The 27800-nt window shown below is 39.4% G+C and overlaps 1 long non-coding RNA gene across 1 annotated transcript in view; it reads right to left on the minus strand.

Moving 5' to 3' along the window:
- The window catches only part of LOC308059759, a 31008-nt gene extending 6020 nt beyond the window's left edge, over positions 1-24988 (minus strand). The window contains exon 1 of the long non-coding RNA XR_013926392.1: positions 4-24988. This is a non-coding gene — a long non-coding RNA (uncharacterized lncRNA). The remainder of the gene's footprint in view (positions 1-3) is intronic.
- Positions 24989-27800: the final 2812 nt, after the last annotated feature.

Raw genomic sequence — 27800 nt, forward strand, 5'->3', positions numbered from 1 at the left:
TACCTTGCAGGATGACGCGGGTGTTGTTTAAAGTGCCAAAGGATCTATGTTCTTATTCTTCTGTACATAAGAATTTGACTAGCATGTCATGGAACAGATAGGGAACTTGAGGTATGTCATGCAAATTTATGCAGAGCCAACTTAAAAAAAAATAGAAACAGAATTTCTATATATATGCATGCCAATGACATTGTATGATTCCATTTTTATTTCCTCTTCTATGTTGCTCTCCCTTCAGTTGCCTGCTTACCATTTCACACAAGCACATATGGGGGACCACACCTTCCACTTGCACAAACAAAACAAAAAAAATTTGCTATTTTTAAGAATCTGTCAGCAGCTATTCATTCAAAAACTGTTCACAGCACTCATCTAAGGTTGCTAGGTGACAAACTATGTATTCACCTATCTCCTTATTAGCAAAAGTGGAGAATTTAGCAAGAAGTTGGAGTAAAGGACACTACTGATTTAAATACTGTCCACACAAAGTATGTCAAGGCTGCAGGAACTTGGGTTGTTAACTTGCTCATAGTTCTGTGAAACTTTATCCTCCTCAGCTGCAGGGAAGTACAAGTGTCAATTAGACAGAAGCTCCATCACACTTCTGAAAATGTTTTTTCATTATCCTGATTTGAAGTCTAAATATTTGGTTGTAAGTGACACTGCTTAAATGAGAAGTGTCAGTTAATAACTTGCAGTTGCAAATGCTTTTTCTTTATTTTTTTTTCCTTTTGGCAAATTCATTGTTGCTGCCAATACCTTGATTGTGAAAACAGGAATGACTGTGAATGACTAGAAGACTGGTAACCTGCAGGAATGCAGCAGATCTGTGTGGCACAGATCTATATGTAAAGCATTCAGATCTCTGCTAGGGAAAGCCATTAAAAGAGTGCACTGCTATACAACAGACCTTACTGGACACTCAGGCACCCTAAACTTTGTGATAAGTGTCCTACACATTTCATGACTTTATAGTTTCCACCCAATTTGGTGTTTAATGTCCTAAAATATCTTGACAGCTAGCAAACAATCACAGGTGTTTTAATCCTTTTATGAGGTTTACTTGCAAGGCTGCAAGGTGCTACTATGAAAACACAGATGATCTGAGGATGGCTCACTTAATAAGTAGAAAAGACCAGCAAGATAATGAGCAAAACCGTAATGGAATTATACAGCAGAACAGTCATCAGTCATCCAAAACTCTCATTGCACCCAGAAGAGAGTGAAATCAGAGTTAACTCCTCAACACTGAGCCTATCACCTGAGATGCTTTCCTTTTTCATGGTGAAATGTGCACCAAGGTGTTGTACAAGTTACAATTCATGTACCTTCCTTTCTTCTTGGCCTGTGTGATGCTAATTCTTTACCAAAATCCCAAAGAACACAATGTGCAGTACATGATACCGTATGCAGACAAACTGGGTACACTCACACCACAGATATTTGCTGCTGGAATAAAAAAGAGCTTGAAAAAGAACAACCCACGTACCGCCCAAGCCATTGCTTTCCATGTAAGGGCCCTGCAAAGCTCACACAAATTCAGGGACAGATTTGGTGTATTTATTTCCAGATGACTGCAGGTCAGATGCTGTGGGTGTACCAGGAGGGAGAGGAGGAAGGGTGAACACCTGTTCTTGCTCTCTTTGACTTCAGGTAATGGTTGCCTCTACTTCTGGCCTTAACTGGCAACTTGAGGACAGTGGGAGGGAAAGGGATGCTGGCCTCCATCCCATTTGCCCAGGAGGGCACTACTGCATCAACACCAGGATCTAATTAAGTGTGTACTTCCATGCACCCCAGCAGAACATTTAGAGGCATTCTTTAAGTGTGAGTATTGGAAAGTGACTCATCAGAAACAACATAAAAAATAAAAATCTAAATATCGGTTACCCTTTTCTCTCACCTCACCCCCTTCCTAAGCGGATTTTAAAACCATGTAGATAGTTACTCTATGGATCGTGCTTCCACTCCTTCCACCCACTCTGTGTAGTTTTTACTTGCACTCTTTTACAAGCTTTGGTTTAAAAATTATATTCACAAAATAATTCATCTTCTTTCCTGCTCTGTTCCTCCTCTTACATGGGGATTTCTGTGATGGAACGCCTTCATTTCTCTGTTAAAGTCACATCATTCAGAATTCCAAATATTTGATTGTTTGAGTCTTCTAAAATTGAACTGTGTTAGTTAGGTTTGGTTCGGTTTGGTTTGGTTCGGTTTTCAGAAACCTCCAGATTCCACATCTCCTAGTAGAGAACATTATTGGTCTCAGTGCATAGCGTGGCTGAATCAGACAGCTCAGCACAGAAAACCAAGCAAATAAGATGTCAAAATGCTCAGCCTGAAAGAAAAACAGCAGCATCAACCATTGATTTTCATGTGTCACATCTTCCTGCTCACTGACATATTCTGATTAAAGGCTTACAAGTATAAACCCAGAATGACTTCATTGACTCTGGCAAAATAACTTCAGATTTACACATCTGAAATCAGGATCTCAGTCCAATCCTTATTTTGTAGAAAATAGCTCAATATATAACTTTCCCTAGATAGAATTAGAATTTATGAGCACAAGACCAAAGAACAAACAAAAATAACCCAGGAAGCAATAAACTTGGGGGCCTGTATCCACCTTTGTACAGTTCTTTTTCATAGCATCAGGGACGAATTTGTCCCTTCTTGTTGGCTGCAGCAACTTGTGGTGTTATTTCACATTGCTACATTTCTTTTTTTTGTTTTCGTTCATGCCAACAAGACCATGAGTAGGCGTCATATAAGATAAATCTCACTAATTTTAAAAGAAAAGCTAGTGAACAGGAGGTGGTAAATGCTGTGCTGCCTACTCAGGTTCTGTCACATAAGATGTCACTTCTTTATTTTAATTATATTTTCTGCCAACTCACAGAAGCAAGCAATTTGTACTGCATGTGATCCTACCTTTTGCTATGGAATGTTTCAGCATAGCCAATTGCAAATGCATCTACTTATTTCTGTCCCAGTTTTTTCCCATATTTGCTTTTATGGCTGCTTTCTGACGTTCTATAGAAATTGCCTCTTCAGGAAATGTTAATACATAAATATCAGCTTGTTCATTGCAAAATGACTCAGACTATTTGCAAGCGGAATTAATTTTTTTCAAGCATTAATAAAATACATAGGGAGGCAAAAAAATCATCTACATTTTAGCTAGTTTTGATAAAAAATTATACCAGATTAAAAACCTGAAAGCTCAAAAACTCTGGGATCTAGAATGCACTAACAGCAAATCCTTGTCCGTTTGCATGGCAGGCAAGAATTCTTGTCATCCTAGGGGGTGAACTAAAATGATCTTCTACCAACACCAGCTGTTTGATCGACTGCTAATGTTGACAGATGCTTTGAGCAGAAGGGCTACCTGCAGCAGAACGGGGCTGATCAATGCATGTCACTGAAACAGCATCGTGTGTAGACAGGCCACAGGAACACTGACAAAATCCCACATTTCAGCAAAATAAAATTAACTTTGCAAATGGGAACATTTAAAAAAAAACACTCACTAAAATAAATGAAACCAAAGCCTGCGGAGCATGAACCAGAACTCAAGCACAACAGCTATGTTCTGGAAGAGTTTAAAAAGCAAGATTCACGCCGAATTTAGTGCTCCTGTGAGTGAAGGAGGTGGAACAGTGGCTTTGACCGATCAATTTTATTTGAAGTAACACATCCCAAGAATTCTTTTCAGTCACAGAATGAGAAGCAATGAAAAAAAAATTTTTGCTATTACCCTACTAAACTGGAAATCATAAACAGGAATGACAGCATGAATCGTAGGATGGAACCTACTTCAATTAAGAGTAGAAAAAGAAAGACCAGCACAAGATCAGGTGGCTTAACCACACACAGGGGGCAATCAGATAATTGAATTGTGCTGCAGACAACTTCACATTCAGACTTGGGTAGTTCAGCTAAATCAAAACCAGTTAGATCACAGTCTGAATGCAAAATTACATTTCTGAAGTAATCACTGTTGTGATTTTTGTACTATAACTCTCCAGTCAGCTGGGTAATATTTCTGATCATGTTCAACCTTGAGCAATGGAAGAACATAAGGCCTTTTCATTTGACTATTTATTTTCCATTAATACAATATCCTTATTATGCAAAAAATGAGATTGAATTAGAGATTGAACATAAAATTGAATTATGTCTCAAAAATATGGATTCATTAATAGTTTATCCTTGTCAAATGCAGCAACTACCAATTCAATGATCTCTTCTCTGTGATGGGCTTTCTCGGGACCCTCTGCTCAAAGATAAGTGAAGTTCTACACCTCTTAAGTGCCTGGATCATTTCTCTGCAGAAATACTGCTCAACTCAAACTCCAGGTCCGCATAGCAGGGGAGCTTAGGGTGTTCAAAACCACAGCTTGTTTTCCTAGATCCATCTCTACTGCTAGATCAAGCAGAGTACTACGTGTACACCTGCTGAGACAAGTCTAACTTAGAAAAGAACTATTAATGAACCTCAGCATTTGTTTTCTTGACACCTCAAGCCTCCTCATGGGGAGGGAGCATCTACTTTACCTGATTATAAAGCCAGCCCTTTCTCCTTTAGGAAAAAATATAATTGAATGCCACTTACCTGATAGGACTCTACATAGAGTTTGCTCATATTTACAACAGACATTCTTATGTCCTTGTTTACATTTACACATTTGAAAATAATAAATATATCACCTACATTATCTATGTAAAATCTACATTTGCTGTTTACAGTATAGCATGTAAGCACTAAGTTAAAAATATTTTCACAAATAATTTGTATTTCCCAGAAGAAAAATTACTTTTTATTGTGGACTTACATCCAGTCTTTTCTAAGTATAAATAAATCTTCTTGGGCTGTAAGTTCTTTATTTGTATGAGACAGACACTGGAACTACGTATAACTGTGAGCTGTTTTGCAGATATACCTTCTCACCAGAGATTATCTGGTTTCTTTGTCTCCCAAGAATCTTGCCTTTAGGAAGATACAGAGCCTTTGTTTTCCCCTTCTCTGTTTAGATCTGGAGACTTTTTCTCACCTCTTTGGTTCACAGTGTGTAAAGGAGGGGTCTTGCCTGGGTGAGGGCGGGGTCCTGACTTTACAGGTCTTGTACTCATAGTTTTATACTATTATTCTTCACTATAAATGGCCTTTGCAGGGTTCACACTGCCACAATATTCAGCAAAGCTCTATATCACAGAATATTCTGACACCTTACCCAGCACAACACCTCCATTTCCTCTTGGTTCTCTGCAGGATTCCTCCTGAAGCAGTAAGTGATGACAGGCTTGCTATCAGAGAGCTTGGAGTACCCTTCATCAGTTTAAGAGGTTTAACTGCACATAGCTCTCTGCTGCAGCAAGCACTTGTTCCACGAACACGTCAGCATTGTGTGCAGTGTAAAGATATCTTTCTTGCAGAATCTGTAGAAGCTTCAGGAAGTCAGCATGAAGTTGAATCATATTTACTTTTATGTGCTAGGAAACCACCACAGTATTTGGGATGAACCAAAACTTTCATGGTATGTCAGAAAGTCTGCACAAAGTACACATTCTCCAGTTTGCTACCACATACTTAGCATGTGACTCTGAAATGGCTCGCTGCTTCCAAAAGCATTTACAGGGTATAACACCTAACTATCTATACTTTCTACAAGTTAGAGTCTTCATCGGGGCAAGTCCTTTTAGACAGAAACATTAATTTCTTCTCACCTTGGAAAGCTTGGCCTTGTGAAACAGCTCTTCTGCAAGTTGGATGCTGGTTACATTGCTGCTCACAGGAGTCAGACTTGGTAGCTCAGGCACTTCCAGCAATGTGTCAGCAGTAACACAGTGTGATGCCCTTACAAACCCTTCCTGAGCATGTACAACAGCTCCTGGCTTGCTCTGGGCTCCAAGTTTGCTCAGATCCACTGCTAACAGGACACCAGCCAGGTTAACAGCTCTGATTCGAAAGCCTGAAGGACTTCAAGCTCATAAGCTGTCTGTAATACCATTATTGCACAACGAGGAACTAGAGCCTAGGATACTACGGAGCACCAAAATGGTGTCTTTTACTCAGGCTCTCAATAGCAGCAATTCAGCAAATGATTCGTGAGCAGCTTGATCATCTCACCGGGGACCTCTGGGGAGACAGTGGTGAAGGAAAGCAGACAACTAGGCTAGGCGGTATTACTTGCTTTCTAAAGACAAACCTGTTCTACTTAATAATTAGAAGCCTTGGGCTCCTTGGGCTCCTGGTCTACATGTGTGGCACCTTACACACGGTTTAAAATGTTCCACATACTAAGGTGGTGCTACTCCCTCTCCATCTTTTTCTTTCAAGTTTGCAATCAAATAAATGACCACGATCAGATTATGTTCAAAAGAGGGCTTCCCCAGAAAAAGGGAAAATATTGAAAGTCCAAATCCTGGAACAACCATGCCCTTCCTCTTCAATGGCAAAACTACCAAACTGAAAGCAGGCAAAGGGAAGATTTGACCCAGTACCCAAAATGAAAACACACTGTTGCCAGGTATATGACTATATGCATACTCTAGCCCAGATGTTGTGTCAAGCGGAGTTGTGATGGGGATGAGACGGATGGTCTCATGACTCACTCTGTGAAATCCATTCTGGCACAGATGAAGCCTAGCAGAGAAGCCACCACACTGCACGGTATGGAGGATTTTACCATCACCATGAAGAGAACGCCATTTCCTGCTCACCAGCAGTCAGGAGAACCATCACAAGGTATACAGCATGTACCTGGAGGAAACATGGCTTGTGGCCAGTGTATTACCCCAGTTTATTATCTTCCACAGTCCTACGTGCTAATGAGAACCCTAACTGAGCAACTGGAAAAAAAAATCTCACATAGAATATTCCCCCACCTTTGTATATCAGAACTTTGTTATCCCTGTTCTGTGTTACCTGCCTATCTTGTTTGTCCCATCTAAAATCAGAGGAGAAAATGGAAGCAGGGTTCTGCTGAAATGCAACATCTTCGGGACAGAATGGGAGAGGCTGTAAAGTGCCTAGCACACGGACTGCTCAGAAGCCAGCACTGCCATATGGTGGGAAATTATCTCTTTTTTGCATTCTGAATAAGAAAAAATAAATCAAAATGTTAATGTTGCCCTGGAAAGGGATATTTTTTTTAATCAACCCATTTAATTTCGAAGACATGGACCTATTTTTTTCAAAAGATAGAAATATTTTTGTGATTTCATTCTCTCTGCTCTGTAAATAAACAATTTAACCACACAACTTTTAAAATTATTTTTCAATAATATAGCAATATTGACTAAGAACAAGAATATTGAGTAAGAACATTGGATATATTTATATTCTAACAGGCAATCATTACAGAAATGGTTCATTCTCAGTGATGTGAAAACCACTGCTTGGTTTACTTATTGACAGGTGGTACAGCAGCCAGTGGAATACAAGTTTGAAACTCATAATTCATAGCTGGGAATTTTTTATTAACTTTTCTTGGAACTATATTGACAAAAATACAATACAATTCTAAAAAATGCAGCAGGTAAGGCTTTTTAGCTTCAGCTGAAATTACCAAGGCAGTCAACACACTTCAGTGAAACACTCTGTAAGATTATTTTTTTTTAATAGAAACTATGTACAATATTATTACATGTTGTATCTATCTTACATAATGTATAAATTACATGTTTAAAGTATGAGGAACAATGGATTTACTCAAATCCAACAGAATCTCTCTAGAATTTAGTGCTATAAAACAGGGCCCAATGTCTATACAAGGATATCTTTAAAAGACACTACTTGCAAATGAGTGAAACACCCGTTCTTTTGGAGATAATGAGCAGGATCTTTGAACTGTCTCTTGAGGCAGGCTTTGCAGTTGTTCTGGAAGACACAGTTAGGGAAAAAATCAGATGACTGGAAAAGTATATAGGCATTTGGGCATTTATTCATACCGGAGCTTGGAGTCAATAAAAATTACTTGGTATTTGTTCACATTGTTCACCATTTCTCTGTTCTCATCCCTCTGTCTCTTCCCTTCAGTATCTTGTCAATTTAATGTCATTATAAGCTGTGGACTTGTAGCACATACCTGAAAGAGTTTTCCAAGACTGCTTCTTGTGTTTATTTCTCCTTCTGTTTTACCAATCTGCTAATAAATTCTTACATTGATAACAGAACAGTTAAAAAGACTGGAATTTACTATATGGGGTCAGCTTCTCTTTGATCTAAATGAATACATTTCCTGGACCAACTAAAACAGTTTCTAATAAAAATACTGCTATCATTTTATTAAAAACATCACTGTGAGTGATTTTTTTTTCTATACCTTATATAGGAGCAGGGTATCAGCAGTGTAGAGCTTGGTTTGTTAACTTAGCTAAATGTAGGGAAAGAATGGGAAGCTTCCACTAAATCATCTGATAACTGGGAGAAAATCACTAAGGGTGGTCTAAGTCCTATTTCAAATCAGTTTCAGGGAGATTTATACCTAATTCTTCTTCAAATGATCCATCTAGGATTTCTCAGCTCCTTTTCTATCTGGCATTTCTAAAGATCCTTTAGCAAGAAAATTTCAAAAAACAAATCACATTTTCTTTTTATATTGACAGTCTTCCTTTAAAAAGAAACATCTGTCAGCAGTTTTGCAGGGGAATTGGGACTTGGAGACTATGATCCTATTCCTGTTCCTTCCTGCTGCTCACTGGATGACTTTACACAAGTCACAGCATGTGTCTGTTACTTCACCTACCCCTTTTTGTCTTCCGATACTAAACTGTGCTGTCATTATGGCAAGGACTGTGACATACTATCCATTTCTATGGTGCCTCACACAATGAGAATATGATCACGGCTGGGGTCTATAGGCACAGGGTGGCCACACAAATCACAGAAGAGACCTTGAATATGGGGGAGGAGCAGCTGAGAAAATTTCCCCTAAGTTCTTGGATAACTTCTTATAATTTCCCACTAGAAATACAATAGAAACTGACTTAGAAAAGTGTCAGTGTCTTTATCTCGAGTCCAAGCAGTCCTTTCTAAGCACACGTCTCTGCCAGATGTACTAAGACATTTCTGGCTGCATTTGCAATGAGTTCACTAAGAAAGAAAAGAAGAAGAGCAGCCTCTGTATTTGCATGAAAAAACTGGGTTCCTTCAGATCACTGTTCCACTTATGCCAAGGACACAAGGAGGAGTATCTGAAAACCGACTCTTAGAGATGGATAATACTTCACCCAACTTGCCAAAGTCATCTGCCAAGGTCAATGTAAGCTGGAACAGAGCTATTGAGAAAGGTTAGTGGGGCCCCAGGCATGGGACTTCAGCTGTCCAAGTGATCTCAAGAAAAGGAGGAAATGTACAAAAATATACATGCAACAAGTTGGCAGGAAGGCAAAAGGCACCAGAGAACCATGCTGACATTATCAAGAGCACCAAGGGAGAACCTTCTCATGATTACTGCTTTTCTAAGAAATATTGGATAATACTATACCTGTAGATCATGTGAAACATTACAAGATACAGGAGGTCTCTTAGCGTACATCTGGTCTTGTTTATGGAACAAAGTCTCTTGGTGGCCCCGCTTCTAGCTCCCAGCATGCCTGAAATATCATGAATACAAAGTCTTTTCCTTCTAAATTGTATTTAAATGATTGTTCAAACCCATTGGCTCATTGGAAGCTGTTCAGTCTTCACAGATAACAAAGTCCATTTCAGCCAAAGTGAGATGACTGACGTGAGAAAGGTAGAGCCCGTAGCTATAACACCACCAATAATATGCCCCTTTGTATGACTTGGATTGTCTTTTGACATATTTAGCTGATTTATGTACTAGATGTCACATACCTGAAGTGACCCCTCTTTTGAAATCATCTTGCTTCAGCATGTTAAAAAAAAGAAAAAGAAAAAAAAAAAAAAAGGGGTGGGTGGGTGGGGGGAGGGGAAGGTTTAGGAGCTGTGCAATGCACCAGATCTGGAAATAGTCATTTTCCCTTGTCATTATTTCCATTATTAGAAATCCTTAAAGCCCCATATGTTTGGGTTTTTTTCTGCAAGTGAATCACCTCAGTCGTTTCCAAGTGCTATGAAATATCAGGAGAGGAATAACAATACCACAATACAAACACGTGTTACAAAAAAAGTTAACCAGCTTTTCTGACATGAACCCAAGATTCACATGCAGAAATGTACATGTGCTTCAGCATTTCTAGTTCTGCACAAAACTATTGCAGTTGTGCACCCACGAGTATTTTAGCTTCATGAACCACAGGAGGCTTACTTTTATAATTATAGACTCACATGTCCTAATGTGAATGCATTTTCCACCAAACTCAGATCTATTTCTCTATAATTTGACTGCATAAGCCACAATAATATTTTTCTTAGCTAAAAGTAAAGGTAATTCTCAGAAATCCACAGTTGTTTTTCAAAATTTCCTGTATTATACACTGGTACGTTGTATAAAGTAATGGCTAAAAAGCATAGAAAAATGCATCAGTGTTTCACATACTAGTGTTTCACTGCAACTATAAATAGATAAGTATTTATGATTTATATGTATTTTATGCGGCTTTGAGCTACCTGGTCTAGTGGAAGGTGTCCCCGCCCATGGCAGAGGGTTGGAACTAGATGATCGTTAAGGTCCTTTCCAACCCAAACCATTCCATTTTTCTATGATTTGCTTAAGCTACTTATACATCTTTCCTAGCTGGATTATCTAAACCAAAGAAAATATAAACATCTTTGCCTAGAGATAAGGCTTCTAATTTTATTGGCCACATATATGGAAAAGCAGCCCAGCAACCTTGATAGTCACTGAATTCAAGGCCTTTCTTGCAAAGCAGCGAACACAGGCAACTTCATTTCACACCTTTAGTAAATTGCAGTGTACTTAAAATATTTTTAAAATACTTCCATATGTATAAGTGTTGGTAAACATATTTTTATTGAGAGGTCCCCCTTAAATTACAAAGTAACAGCAATTTTTTTTTATTTAATTGACAGCAAGATATCAGTGCCTTTAAATACACAATGGAAGATCTCCAATAATGAGACCTTTGAAAATAAGCTTTAGCAATCTGGAAAGAACAAGCTGGATCTGTCAGTATACAAGCCTGCAGTGTTCCAAACACATGCAGTCCTATCTTAACGTTCAGCTAGAATTAGGATTCCAAAGAGCGGATGTACATCCCATCTGTGGCAAAAAAAAAAACCAAAAAACCCAAAAAACCACCACCCAGAGACCTGGCTTTTCTTCTTTTCGCCATGGTGGAAGGGGAAAGCCTCCTCTATCTGTACTGTTTTCTATGCAGCCCAGCAGAGATACTGCTGCTTGCATTTCCTCACAAGAAGCAGATATGGGGGTTGGAAGACTATTTCTTCCTGAGGGTATGCACACCATGTCCTCCATACAAGGATTTCTCTCTGTGTATGTATATGCATGCTCTCTCCAGTATAACTCTCACTCTCTCTCTGAAGAGGGTGCCTAAACAAGCGAAGCTAAGCTTGAGGACTCCTTTTGTAGAAACAAATATATGCTTTCTTTTCTTGAGCAGACAAATTCAATGGTTTTCCAGATGGGAGAATGGAGTTCAGTTTACCAGCATCAAAGAACAGAGCTCCCACCTCTTGCACACCTCTTTCCCTCACCGCTTACATAAAATGCACACCTATTACCACAAAGAAGGGGAGAGGCAGTTAAGAGAAAGAGACCAAACAGGCACCTCCTCCTCCCTGGAGTTGGTTCTGGCTCTTTGTTGATGAAGGAGTCCTTTCCTCTCACAAGTCTTGGAGATGCTTCCTGGCCACAGCCCCACTGCATCTTGGGGCAAAGCCACTAAGAGCATCAGCCTGTCCTTCTCTGATCACCTCCTCCACAACCTTCTGACTGGGTTTCCCTGCTAAAGAGAAACAAGGACCCAGCTTACCTGGTCATGCTGCTGATCTGGACAGCAGAAGCCCCAGCACTGCACACCTCCGTGCTAGCACTGACCCACCACTACCTGCTGTTTCCTTCCGCACTGTGGTACATTCCCCTTTTCCTCTTCAACATAGCTTAGTTTTAAGATTATCTGTTCTATGCTGGCCAGTGAATCCTTATGGGATAAGCTGCAAATCATTTAGAACAGCTGGATTGACTTGTAGGGACTAGTTACAAGGAGTGAAAATTACAGTCTTACGCACAACAGGTAAAGGCACAAGAATTAAAACCTAGAAAGATGTACTGGAGACCTGAAAGAGAACAGAGATATACATAGGTAGCAATCACAGTTAGGATATTCTAATTTTGAATTTTTGACAGTTTATATGATTTGGTAGTTCCTTGCTGAAATCAGAAGAAACTAATTAAAATGTAATGGGAGCAATGACAGGAAGTTAATATATTGGAGTCTCTGGTTTGCAAATGCAAACTTTGAGTGTATCACCTAAAATACCTCTCATGAATTTGAGTAACCATGTGAAAACAGCTGAAAAACAAAGCCTAACTTAGTCACCAAACCACAGCTTTTCAGCAGCCAGGAAAAGGCTTCTCTAAATTGGTATTTTGTGTACATTTCAATGAAAGTTAGACACCCACGTGCCAGTATGTGTGCAAGAGGAGATGGCAGCATTAAAGGTAATATCAAACCAGCAATACTGTGAATCTTCCTAAACCTTACGAGTAGTTCTGACACATTCATACCAGGTGGAATAGGACTAATCCAGTCTCTGTCTGAATAATCCTGGGGGTCCTGCAAGTAACAGAATGAAGAAGTGCTACCAGACACGCAGAGGCGGAGGTGAGGGGCACTGCGGTGGGTGATAAATTCAGCTGACTCAGAGACATTGACCCAGGCAGCCCCCAAACTGTTCTATTTCCTTCGTTCTGTGACACTGGGAAGATAGGTGGCCTGATGCACTTTTAGGACATGTTTTTCCAGTGATGCTTAATGTTATGTTGGCACTCAGGTATATACCTGACGTGATTTCTTCCTAAAATATTAACAGCAGAAAAGGGGTTAGAAAGCAGAGCCAGCAACAGGGTTGCAGGTGAGCACACAGACAGGCAGCTTTAAAAAACCTTAGGAAAAAAAAATACCAGCTTTATCTCCCTAGAGCACCATTCCAAACACATAAGCATTGCTTTAAACTTCTGTCTTTAACTGTTGTCTGACACGCTGCTAGTGCTGCCCAGTACCTTGCATCTGAAATAAACTCTGGTAGTTTTCCACTTCAAGAAACAAGCTAAGAAAGGGAACTCCATTTGTACACTGTGTTGTTATAGAAACAAACTTTCCTCACAGTACCCCTTCCACACTGCAGATCCAACTGTTGTTTCAAACAATAGAATAAAAATAATAATAAACAAGCCCAGAAGTTTGCTGATCGACAGCCACCTCATTATCACATCTTGTTTTTATCATTTCCATCAGACTGTGAGGAAAAAGCACTAAGCACTGGAGTTTTACAGTATCCCTAAGCTGTTTCTGTATCAGTAAAAAAAAGGTTTGCTATTGAACCAAATTTGTTATGGATTGCTAATTTACAGGGTGGTTTAATAGAAACAACAGAATGTAACACACAGTGGTGACAGGACCTTGTTTGTCCATGATAGTTTGCACTGTTGCAGTCTTGAGCAGTGTATTATGGTGTTATTTGTGTTCTCTTTAAGTGGCAATTAGTCTGCCTAGGAATGTGGAACATGACCACTAGCATGTTAACAATCCTTTCTCTCAGAGAGGTGATAAAGGCAATCTACAAGTTAATGAGGATGCTACACTAAAACATGCAATGGTCAGATCTGCAAAGCTGTTTAGTAAGTTCAAATGCCAGCAGTGAAAGATAGAAGCCTGCAATAAGCAAGATGAGCAAATGAGTTGTATCATTCAGATAGCAACAAAGGGAGAAGAGGGGCTGTAGTGCTATGAACAGATCTTCAGGACCAATATTAAGGAAACAGTCTCTGGGTCACAGGTAAAAAAAAATGATGAGATGAAACCGAAGACAGCAAAAGCAGCACAGCATGGGATATCATATAATTGCAAGATCTAGGCGAAGTCCCATCCTCCTTCAAATAAAGGCAATTTTCTTCTGCTGCCCCGTATTTGGAATTTCTATGCTGTGTAACAGTCATTTTGTCATGGTGACCAATTAAATGCATTAAATTGCATCTCACATACCCACTCCCTTACCCTCCTGATGCAGGATGAATATATCAGGTAGAGAGAAAATAGCTACTCCCCAAAATGGCTTACTGAGGGAGCTCTTCACCAGGCAATATTCGCTACTGGTATGCCACACAACACATCTTTAACTGACTCAGGTCCTCCTTACGATCACTAATGGCAGACCAAAGACCACGTAAGGAGGAAGCTCTACTGCTAGCCAAAGACATCAGGCTGCAGGGAAATATACTGAAATAGATACCAAAGACCCTTCAAACAAATGATGAAGCAAAACCACCCTGATGATATCACCATATTTGATTACATCTGTGCTGTAGTGCCTTTTGGTGTCTAACTTGTGCTCCTTCACCTTTTTGGGTTATGAAGAGATGTCTGCCATCCCACATCTGCACATACATCTAAGCCCTGAATCTCCCCATGGGGCTGCCCCTCTCTCTTCCCACAGTAACTACCCAGGCAGATTGAGGCATCTCAGCTCTGAATGGAAGTGCCTCAGCCAAATTTCATGATTTAGGAGATATGAACTGCATATTCTTTGGGCTATAAACTTCCCCCACCCCACTCCGCATCATATGCGCAGCCCTCATCCAAGGGCTGAACCCTTTTAGGGTTTACCACAGAATGAACAAAAGATGATACTTCTGGAGTCAGCTCTCAGTTAGTTGGGACACAATTGACAATGTAGGTTTTATGGTCTCTGGGCAGAGACTGTGGGGTTGGAGCTAACTCTGTTACACTCTTTCTGGATTCAAACCAACCTCAAAGATATCAAGCCATGCACATAAACCAGGAAGTCTAGCCCCAGTTGTCATTCTCTGCATGAATTTAATCCACCATCACATGATAATGGTCTTCACAGTAATACCCAAACAGAAACAAAATCTCATTTCAAAACTTTAGAAAAAACACAACCTTTTCATAACTCTTCTAAATGTAAAATCTTTTCATTTCTTTCAAAATTCAGTCTCAGCAATGGATATTTACATTTTTTAAGGTTCTACTGTTTTATCAACAGGTCATATTGGACAAGAAAACCTTTCCCTGGGAATATGTCCTCCAGTTCTCTAAGCCATTGCAGTTTTCCTTATACACTGCAGTGGTAGGTAACCATTTCCAATCAGCAGTATTTTTCTGAACTGACATTTTATGTGAAGAACATATTCTTGCCATCATCTGTGCAAGTGCTCATTGGCCCGGTAATAATAATGCAGATACAAAAGCAGTTGTACATGTATTCCCACTAATCCATGGCTTCACATGATTTCACACAGTATTAATTCTGCTTTTAGTAAAGGGGAAGTTCCAGAATCCTGACCCTGAAAGAGGGTAATCTCACATGAGGAAAATATAGCTATCTGCAGGAAACTCATATTTATTTACCAATACCAAATAAATGTGCTTTCTTGCACTATCCTACACTGTTCTTTCCCACTAGAATCAAGGAAACACATACGTAGAATATTCATTATATTAAAGGATCAGTAGTCAGATGGTATCCAAGCTTAAAGAAAAAACCAAACGTTTGATAGCATTTGGGGGAAAAATTGAAATGCTTCTTAAAAGCCAAGATCTGCTGCTGTTCTACTGCTGAATGTATTCATGCACCTTAAAATAGATATTACACTCAGTTTTGCTTGGTGTTCATATCTCCCAGTCACTAGATAGTGCTGTGAGAAGTCTGCATTATTTGTAGACATAGGGATAGTCTTAAATACCAATCCTAAAAGATACGTAATTTTGCTGTATGGATGCAAAGGATGTAAGGGTATGATCATAACAAGAGATGTCATCAAGTCTCCTTAAATCATTTTTCTACTAGGCATTTGGCACACAATGGCAAGACACTCACAAGAAGAGGTCATTAGACTGAGTTTTTCCTGTATTAGTGTCCTGTAATGAGCTGAGACATCATTCGTGTGACATGCAAATCCCTCACCAGACATCGATTTTTTCCCTGTTCTGATTCTCTCCCAGTACATATCAAAGATACCTTAGGCAGGAAGACTCGGATCCAGATCCCAGGACTGCCAAGATCCAGACATGCTCAAGGTCACATGAATACAGTAGGTTGAAAATAATTATCAAAGACTGGTGCATTTTCATACATGTGCACTTTTGTGTTTGAAGAAAAAATGGAGAATATTTGTAAGAACAATTGTCTAGCACAAGACACAATCAAAATAGAGAATGTAAGTCTCTTCACTAATTTCAATAAACTTTGTATCAAGTGTTGATGTTCAGTTTCAACGGCCATCTTTACATACACCGAAGCCTACCTTACTGTAGTGAGTTTTATTTGATCTGGTGGAATTAACACAAACATATTTCTTGTTCTGAACAAGTTCCAAAAATTGGCCGCTGTTCGAGGTATTCCACTAATCCTGATCTTCCTTCACCTTAGTAGCTTTCTTCCCAAATTTTAAGCCCAATTCAAAAAGAATACTGCAGCTTACCATGTCAGTAAAAGGAGGGACCACATTATATGCTACAATCCAGGTTGTACTGGCTTTGAACTTTAAACCTTTATCTGTCGTGACTCTTACCACAAACAGCCACCTTCTAGTAATCAAATGCCTTATTTTAATTTTAACTGTCTTTCCTTATCGCTAGTGTATTAATTTAAGATGGTCCTAGAAAGAGTCGCCTTTAAAATGCAAATGAAACATTTACTCTGCCTTGGGTTCTGGAGGTTATCATATATGTAAATTACTGTACTGATTGGAGTTTAAATTTTGTAGGATTTAAATACAACAGACTCTGTGTTGATTGGATAAAGGCAGTTTATCACTGATCAAGCAAATACAGAATTAATTTCTAATATTTTACATAGGAAAAAAAGAGAGAATGGAAGAGAAACAAATATGCTCAGCTGCGTGGTAGGTGCAATACACTGAAGCTTTGCCAAAGTCAGGGCACGCTAGCACAAAATATTTGACGTAGCCAATAAAACTGAGTGCAGGAATCCCAGGAAATTAAAATTTCAAATTTTATATTTTTATTAAGGGAGGTCTTTATTAAAAAAATAAAAAACAGCCTTTGGAGGTAGATAAAAACATTATAGTCACAGCTCATAGAATGTCCTCCTTACTGATAAACATTTACAAAAGCAGAATTACCCTGAGCTATGCAAGAGAGCACACAGCCCACCTGGCGTTCTGATACATCTGGGGGCTGATTAATCTCACCAGGTACAAAAAGGCTGTGATGTTGCATCCATATTGTTCACATTCCTCTGGGTGCTGTCAAGTCCTTCATCACAGCAGTTTCCCATGGCCAAAACATGTTTCCCCGACCAAACTACAGGAGCAGACACAGCACTTCTAGTTTTCAGCATTAACACACAAAATCAACAAGACTTGATTATACACAGATGGTTTGTTCACTGTTTATGCAGACCCTGAACCGATTCCTTTGAACTCAGTAGCAGTTTTACTATCATCTTGAGAAGAAGCAAGTACAGAATAAAGAAGAAGCAGGCCAGTATGATAGTTTGCTGGTTTCATCACTTCCTAGGAAAAGAATAAACTTACTTAAAAAAGAAAAAAAAAAAAAGTTTGTGGACCAGGTAGCATAAAAAAATGCAAGATTATCTGCTCACTAGTAATTCATTATGTCTTTAGAGTTAGCTACCATGGCTAGTTGACTCTATTTATTATCAACATTTAGTTTTCTGGAACTTAGCAAAACCCTAAGAAAAACAAAACCCACAAAAGAATCAGACATCATGCTTTGTCTAATGATAGGAAGCCAGATGGAAAAGAGCTATGATAACAAGCATCTTATAATTTCATTACAAAGAGCAAACCCTCTGTTGAATACTTGTGCTTCTTAGTCAAATGGACTCTCATGAGTCAAACAGGCTCAGGAACAGCAACTGAATGTCATCAAACCTTTCCATTCTAATTCTCATAGACAGATAATTTTTTGAAGTCTCTTAAAGCTTTAGTTCTTAGGAAAGTTCTTGGCAGTAATTTGTGCTGATGATAAACAAGCCTCCACTAACTACATTTAAAGGCAAAAGAAGAGTCTTCACATCCTAAATTAGAAATACTTAAATGGGATGAAGGAATATAACAATAAAACCACCACCACTACACTATTTCTTTCTTACAAATGGGTTCCAAACACAGTTTCTTTGTATGCAGAAGTTTGTTGACCTGATATATATATATATAAACTAGTAGGTGAGTAGTTTTTTATTATTTGTGAAAGCCTCAACAGTTTTGTTTCATTTCAGAAACTATGCTTGAACTGAATACATCCAACTGTACATCCAAATACACCCAAAGAAATACCACAAACCTAATTTTTCCTTGACAGCTCATTATGCTTACATCCACAATGGCAATAATCAGCACTCTTGACTTCTCATTCCACCTGGCTTAATTTATCTGCTGCTCTGTGGAGTTATTACTGGCAAAATGTATGGCAAAACATCAATGATAAAACAGTCTTTAAGAGACCTTAAATACACAAGAACGTCCTGTAGCAAAAGGAAAAAAATAATGAACCATATGAAGATATTCAGTTTACCTATGGGCTTGCTTGAAATCTCACTAATGTGAACTATTCATAGTCATAAAAACAGATTTTACTGCAATGTTTGGTTTCCTACAATCTTGCTGAACATCTAAAGAGAAGGCAAGCTGATACTACATATGACAAATGAAACTGTTAATGCAGTATAGCCTTGTTTTCATAGCTAAAGAAAAAAAAAGCACCATTATTTTATTTTTTTCACCTGAGTAAACCACTATGAGAACAAGACAGGCAAGTTTTGTGATGAGGTATATCAACAAAGGGTAGCCCTAAATACAAGCTGTGAGTCTTGCTTCCCGTGCACAGGAATTTGGAGAAGGTGAAGGAACAGTCAGATGAGATTCAGTAAACACACTATTGCCCCCTTCAGTCCAACAGCATCTAAATTTATACCATGTTTTCTTTTAGTCTTATTTGTCATGACCCATAAAATGACAAACCTTAGTCAGCTTTGGCCTCTAGGCTTTAAAGCCTATCACAGATAAAGTCCAGCTGAGATCTTGCAGTCCAGTTCTAAACGCTACATTCCACAAGGCAACAGATGACCCAGCCCCTGGAGACAAAGCCATGATGACCATGTATTGACAGAATTGATCAGTCTTAGCCTTACGTGTAACAACCTTCAGTATCATTCTAGGAACCATGATGGTATGGCTTAGCTGTATCCATTAGTTATCAACAATTATTTTATCCATATTTATATCCATAATTAGCCCATCCACAGCTGTTGGCAAAATTTTAATGGAAAAGAAGAAATTAATTGGCACTAGCTTCCCACCTCACGGTTATACAAAGTCTGTCTGTATCTTGCAATGTGACTGCTAAAAACATCGGAGAAGTCTCATTCCCAACTGAACCTAGGACAGGCAAGCAAGGCTTTTATTTATTCAGCAAACGCTCAAGCTAAGATGAAAATGTATAACTAGAAAGACAAACCTTTTTGCTGCAGGATTCAGAGGATGATAGTCAGAGGATAAATAGGTAGGGACATCTGCTTATCGCCACAGCTGTCAGTTTTAACACAGACTGAACATAAAAAATGACTAAGAGCCTCAGAGAAGCCACAGGGGGTAAAAGAAGTCATGCTCATCTCTTTGCCAGCATACCTCTTTTTCACATTTGCTGCTGACCTATTCTGCAGCAACTGCTTGCACTTGCACCAGCGCTCTGGCATCTAAGTTGACACAGCAAAGCAAAAAGCTCACAAATTCTGACATTTCTTTTGTACCTGCTTTTTGAATACAGTGGTAAAAATTCTGTGTGCCTGAAACTGAGATTCAGATAGATTGTGTGATTTATAGGTATGCAAAACCCAAGCCACAATCTGGCCCTCAAATAGTATTAAGTAGTCCCCGAAGCAGAGCTTCTTTATACAAGTTGTTTAAAATTGAATGAGACATATCACTGGAGAACATACTGTACAACAAACTTGTGTCCTGACTGGGTTGGGAAGGAAGGGAAGGAAGGGAAGGAAGGGAAGGAAGGGAAGAAAAATGAATATCCCAGTTAGCAAGAATACACAATGTTTTGCAGTTACAAGGAAATCTGGCATTTCATAAACAAAAATAAGAAATGCCCAGGGGAATGGAGGGGAGGCACAGATTCAAACAGTGCCCCAGTAGAGAGAAGGCAGTGGCTGTCACGCAACTTGCATGAAGGGCACACAATACTCCAGTGAATTATAACGTAATGTGTTTTGTTTCTGCTCAGCACATTTCACATGCCCTTCACGAAAACAAAACAAGCACTGCTCAGTCCACCGCTGGAAGCCAATGAAAACAGGCAAAAGTTGAATCCTGTCATCCGCGTGGAGATGCATTACAACATGACAAGCATCCACAAGCAATAAATTTGTAATGCAAAAAGGAATCATAATTCAAGGCCTGCCCCAGCATATTTCAGGTTAGCACTTGAACCTGTCAGAAAGCCAATGGTTCAAAATTTTTCAACACAGAAAAAAGCAATTTTGAAATGGGGTCGTAGGTACAGACAAGGCTGAGATGATGTGCTGCTCAGCTGTAAGCAGCACCTTTCACCTTAGTTTCAGAGATTTAATAGGCATGGAAAATGAAGATCAAATGTGAGAAGAGGGATCTGTGAATGAAAACAGAAAGACTGCATAAAGGTTAGTTGTGACAATTTTCTCAGGTTGAGGCCTTATTGAAAGACAAAGTAGTTTAGTGTTGAACAAAATGTTCTGGGCTGAAAGACAGGAAAAATATTGGCTGTGGTTTGCTGTGCAAGCATCATGCACTAACCTGCAGCCTCTTGATCAACAAAGAGCTCATCTCAAGCAAAATTACTTTCAAAAGAAAATCGCAAAACCTACAGAACACATCCATAATTGTCCTTCTTACCTATATGAAAACACTATCATCAGGAAGGGCAAAAAGCATAAAATAAAAAGTTCAGCATTTTGCAAAACCATTAAATTATTTTTTTGTCATAAATTATTATAAGAAAAACTAGAAAGTGTAATGGCAACTTACATAAAAAGGATAGATACACACACACACCAATCACTAATTAAACACAGCCCTAGCAGTGAGGTCACTGAGGCATCTGCAATTGAATTGAAATCACAGACTCATAGATGTGTCTTCTCTAGAGTGATTACTAGTTTTAGGAAGTTTCCCATTTTTAGTTCAAATAGTATTTCATAAGATTGTTACGTATGTTAACATATATATTATAGGTATTATTATATTTTCATAATATAATGATTCTGTAAAGAGTTATTGAAGTGAACCCAATGATCTGATGACTTTTACTTTGCATGACTAGAAAATGTCCATTGCTTACAGATATTACAAAACAAGGTAAGCACATAAGACTACAGTGAAGCTGTGATCCCTAAAGTTCAGTCTTTCTGAAGAAGAGATTCTAAGAACATCTTTGCAGGTTTCTGTCACGAATCTTGATTTAGGATCCTGCCAACTATGCCAATTTGCTGTGAATGGACAATTTAGACTCCTTAAAGAACCACTGTCAAAGGTATCAGCAAAAGTGTTTTTACTGACATATGATGTTATAAAAGTGAGAGTTAACGACTTTCGATGACAAGGTTCACTCTATTACTGTACTGCACAAAGGATATAACAATGATTCAAAACTACCAAGACGGAATCAAAGTCACCAAGGCAAAATCTGAAGTTACCAAGACAAAATCTTAGTACACTATAACACAAGATTCTGCATGATATCAGTCACTTACCACAGACCTGCAGTTGGTAAGAGGTGTTTCTGCCTCCAGGAGCAACCTTGAGAGGCGTCCCAGCTCAAGGGGAGATCACCGCCCTGCAAACTAGTGTTCCTTGATAAATGAGTCTTGGAAAAGGTACCCGCTATTCATGTGTTTATCACATGATCAGTGTTCCAAGCTCAAATGTATCGATGCTCACCATGTCACCCTGTTCCTTTGTGGGTTTTCTGTGGCAGATTGGAACTAGAGAAGTTCTTGGCCTGGTTACAGCTTAGGCCAAGCTCCTTTGGAGCTTGTACCAAACTACCACTAGTTTGGTTAGGGAGTTGAGTGCATTTGTCACAGTTTCTAGGTTTATTCTTCCAATACATTCCAGACTGGGTACAAACCCCTCCCTGCTGAAGTCATTAGGAGTTTCATTATTAAGTTCAGTCATGCACAAACAATGAAATTATATAGGAAAGAACATTTCCTAATTTTCGTATTTGATTTCTTGATTATTCACCCTGCCATCTAAAGCAAGTTATTCTTAACATTTAATAAAAAGGAAGGTTCTACAAGATGTATTTCATCACTATTCTGCTGACAATGGAAGAAGCAAAAAAGAGCCAAGTTAACTCTCAGAGAAATTGGAGTGCTACAGAGTGTAAAGTACTAAAAACCTGGGAGTGTGTGCATGTGGGCAGGGAAGAGTAGGTTACGCTAAGGAGGTTCTATTTTGAATGCCTATAAAAGTAATTTGTTGGGTAAAAAAAGCAGTTGATTTTTCACAAACTCTTTTTCTAGCAGATTATTAAAACACTTTTCTTTTTTTTCCCCAGAACTCATGTAAAATACAGTTCTATTTGAGCATGGGGAATTATACTATATCTGTTAAAAACAATTCTCATAGCTACACTGAGAAAGAATAATGCTCCTCCCCACTGCTACAAGATGCCCTGATGCTAGCTCCAGAGCTATTAGTGAATGTGTAATTATCGAATCAGTGTATAGTTTAATACATATATTAATAAATCCCTACTGCAAACCTTTTCACCCACAGCTAGCAAAGTGTTTTGTCCATAACAGGTAAGACCATCTTAATTTCCCTTTGCCCCAACCCACATTTTCCTTCTCTGTAGAGAGCAGTGACAGAGGGTCAGACCTGCTCTACTGGCACTAGAATCTTCTTTTTGGATTTTCCTTTCGCCATCTTCCTTTCTCCCTAATGCCTCTCTCCTTTGTTTTGTTTTCTAAGGTTTCACAGATCTTAAGGAAGATCAAAGAGTGTAACTGGTGATACACAAACGTGAAACAAACCTCTGACCCCTTCCCTGATCCCAGAGAGCTCACAATACAGCAGAGCTATAAAGGACTCGCTGCAAGAAGGGCCAGCCATCACAAAGGAGTGAGTTTGCTTCCCCCTGCTTAGAGAAGAAGATTTTGAGACCAAGCAGGAAACAACCCGGAAAAGCCACAAATCTGCAAGGAAATGAGGAAAAATGAAGGTGAACCTACATCACATGCCTGGCCCAAGGGAGCTCCATCCCTCTTCACAGCCTGGTAAAAACGTACCCACAGGGGGACAGGAATAGTAGTGTATACACTTGTTCAGCAAATGGTACCAAGAAACCAAAATAGCAATGCAAGGCAGCTGGGAAGTTTGTCGTCTTCAAAAAATGACTCCTTTTGAAGGATATTCTTGGATGGTGAAGAATGCTTTCCCCAACAGATTTCTGGCAGCCTTCAAAGCAAGACTATGTAAGTAGGGCATGGGCTGAAGCACTCCTGTGTCCCAGTCACTCTCAACTGCTAGAAAAGGCCCACAGGCAATGGGCAGCTGGATCTAACTTAGAACAGATTGAGTCTTCACTCTTCTCTCGTACTCAGAAGAACCTGACTAAGCCACCATTATCCTTTCATCCATTATCTATTATTGTCCCCATAAAGGCACATCTCTTTATTTCCTTTGAAATTATCCATGCTTATGCCACCCTTTGCCCATGTTTTTTTTTTGACGATTTTCTTCAACCATAAGCTAGAGAAGTAAACTTTTTTAAATCAGTGCTATCTGAAGAAAATATTGACAGAACTTCCTTGGAAGTGGCCCATTTAAGAAATAACAATACAAAAGTACATACTTTATAAGCTATCAATGCACGCTGTGAATGGACTGAAGGCTCCAAGCTAAAATATGAATGTGCTTAGCTGCTGGAGGTAGGTATCAATTGCATTATAAAACATGTCAAAATGTCTCATATAAGTTTTATTATCTTGTTTTAAACCTTAATTTGTTTAAGCCTTTTGAAAAACATCATTTCTACTTCACTGAATCTTTCTATTTCTTTAACTTCTTATAGGAGAAAATAGCAGGGAAAGTTGTCTTATTTAATTCAACATGGACCAGCTACTCTTCAAGGTGGGAACTACCCAATTTACAAATCTTTACAGTCCATGAGGTTCCCTTTCCACTTTGGCACAGGTGGTGATTTTGCCCTTTTTCTTTTCTCCTGAGCTAGGTATCATACCAAATACCTGAGGTTTCCAAGGTGAGACAGCAGACTTCCTGGTGTGTCCTGGATTCCCTGTATCTCTGCAACTGCCTTGGGGTGCCCTACAACGAAAAAACATTGTCACTGTTATTGCCTTGAATCATTGCCACTGCAAGAATACTTTCTTCTTATGAAATGTTCCTTAGAGAAATGGAGACTCTTTACAATGGATCAGACCCTACAGCCACCTAGACGCAGACCTGCTGGAGTTAGAAAGGCCTGCCAAACAAAGAGGGTCTAGGACTTGCACTGTGCCAGTGATGTACATCACCTGGCCATCAGCAAGAAGTGTAAAAGGGAATTGTGGAGGGAAATCTTCTGTGAACTGCCATCCTCTGCTTCCCCTGCAGAGACCTTCCCCCAAAAGAACTGGGAACAACACGGTGGCATCACAGTCCTTCATGCAGTACCGCGGGTCAGCCGGCTACATGATACCAGTCTTTCCTCTGCTCTTGAAAACAAGTTTATGCTGTGCCTATGGAACTGAAAAGTGTACGAGAGCACTAAAAGACAACCAGGCCACTTAATTTTACACAATACATTTAAATTTTCCTACCTAAATTTTCCAAAGTATACTACTCTATAGTATAGAGCACGAATCATTACATTACATTACGTGAGACAAGACAGAAAATAAATTGTGAACAGACGAGGAATGCAGTGAGAAGAGAAAGAAAACCATTCCACAATGATTAAGGCACACAGACAGATAAATTTTCTTTATGTCATTGATCCAGCTGGCCTTTAACCTTTGAGAGCTTGTCCTAAGACTTGTGACCTAGTCTAGGACAAGAAGGAGTATCTAGGGGGATCCAGAATTAGAGCCTGTGCTTCACGTTAACATTGCTGCGTATTAGGGCATAATGCCAACAAGGGAAAGAGGATGATCCCGTAGCTGAAGTACAAGACTAGGAGCAAAAAATGTTGAAACTTCCCATCTGTGATACAAATTTAGTGATATGGCTTTAGGCAGAGAATACAGCCTCCATGAGCCTACTTTCCACCTCTATGAAACGGTGGTAACATACTTCCTCTCCCTTCAAAGTTATACACACGTACAGTTTTATTCACCCGAGGGCTTCACCTGGTCTATAACATGCTAGCGTTGACATCTGAGCTGCTCAGAAAGGCAAGTTGTCTTTTAAATAAATAAACATAGTTTACCACAGGTTGATCCTTGTAAATAGTTTATTGTTTTGCTGCATAGGCTGACATGTAATTTCTTCCTGTTGACATATCCTTGGCTGAATAGATACAGTGTGACTCACAGAGCAAGGGAACGACAGACCCCCTCTCTGACCCATTGAATGTTTACTCACATATTTCATGCAAAATGCAATGAAGCAAACTCTAGGTAGTTAAAGGGAATCCATGTCAATGTATCTTATATCACGATGATTACGGAGAGGAAAAGCACTCTTGCTTTCCATGTCAATTTTGAACAAAACAGTGCTTTAAAAGTAGATCTAAGCAGCAGGGAAGGGAAAAGAAGGGAAGAGGGAAAGAAAAAGAGCAGGACAGGAGAGGTATATGAGTAGCTGAATTGTGGAGGAGGAGCTGAGACAGAGTAAAACAAATAATTCAATGCAATCTGTATTGGCTGATAATGATACTGTTATTGAAGCTTGGAACACTGAAGAGTTAAGAAGCCAGTGAACCACCATTAAAAAAACAATCTGAGTTTCCAATAGTGTTTAAACCTAACTGGCTTTTGCATACCTATTTTTTCCCTTCTCCAGTTACCAACTGCAAAGTTACATTGTGAAAGGCAACAAAATACTTGCTGTAGTACTGTTTAAAGCAGCTTTTTAAAGAATACAAGTAACACAGCTATCTAAAGGAACTCTAAGCTGGGACTGCTTCTCCTTTCCACTGGCAGTCCTGTACTTGGCTGAAAAAGGAAGAGAAGAAAGAAATACATTCATATGTACAGATTTATTTTTAGCATGTGTTTTTGCTACCTGCTTGCAATAGCCACTTGTTGTCTTGCATCTTGTACTTTGATTGTAAATTCTCCACGTCAGGAACCATTTCCATTCCCTGCCTAGCACAATGGTGTGCTCTCCATGATGGTTGTAATAGTCAAGAACCACAGTATATGTAAATAGTAAACAGGTGTTTAGGACTGGTCATTATAATCACCTTCATGCTCGGAACTGTCATGTGTTTGTAGATGCTACTTCCTCCATGCTACTTGGTATAAAGCCTTCACTGTGGAGTGTCATGCAAGCCCTGGCATTGCATGACAAGGCACCACTTCTGAGAAGGACTTATGAGGAAGATGAAGGAGCAAAGCAGTGATTAACTTTACAACAGGTAGACATTAACCCACAGAGAGCCTACTCCCACCTATACTACTACACATGGCAGCCTGGGAATGTTAAAGAGCTTCAAGTCTCAGCCTAGTCTTAAGCTGAAACTTGGCAGCTCCAGAAGGAAATCAGGACATGGCCAGATGGGAAGAGAGGTGAGACAGAGCCAAGAGTCCAGAGAGAGGGGAGCTGGCAGTCAGGAAACAAAACCTTGGTTTAACTACATAAAAAGCATCCTGTAATGTTTCCATCTGTCTTCCTCACTATTTTGTAATTTTTCCACATTAGTCATTCCACCCAGAACAGGGTAACACTGTACCTCAGAGCTGAAGTCTGGTGTTCAGTGCTCCAGCGGAGGACCAAAGGAAAAGTCCCAGGGGGTTTGGTGACTTGGGCATGGCTTAGCAACAGTAGAAAGATCACAGCTTAATTCAGTTTTTCTCCCCTGGGGAGAAAAAAAAATAGAAAAAGAAAAAACCCCAACCAACCCACAAAAAATCCACTTCTGGAGTTTAGCTCTGCTTCTTATTTCTTGTATTTTGGTTTGCTCCCAGGCTTGTTCTGGAGGGAGCGTACTAGATCTCTCCAAATTACAGCCCAGTGTTGGTTCACTCTAGCTAAAAGACACTCTGTCTGGACAGCATGCATAATATTTAGTAATACTTTGTTTCACCACCAAACATTCATCAAACACTATATGCCCATGAAAGCACCAGTGTGGGAGTCAGTCACAGACTATCAGAGTACTTACGGTAATTTGAACTGGGGGTAAAAAAATGTGTGGTCCTAAGACCATCTAGCCATTGTATCATGGCCAGAAGAAAACCCTGCTATGACCTATGCTATGAACAGGGGCCTAACTGGTCCTGGAAAAAATCTGCCATAAGCAATGTGAGTGCAGCCTCTTGCTTTTTATCAGTATAGTTACGGACATGTTAGGTAAGCTCCCAATATCAGTTGTCATCTGGAAGAACCTCCCACTCCACTGACTGATTATAAAGGGAGTTTAAGGAGTCCAGTTCCCTAACTGACATGGCATTTATTCCCACT

Source organism: Falco punctatus (genome assembly GCF_963210335.1).
Source record: "Falco punctatus genome assembly, chromosome: 2".
Lineage (NCBI taxonomy): Eukaryota > Metazoa > Chordata > Aves > Falconiformes > Falconidae > Falco > Falco punctatus.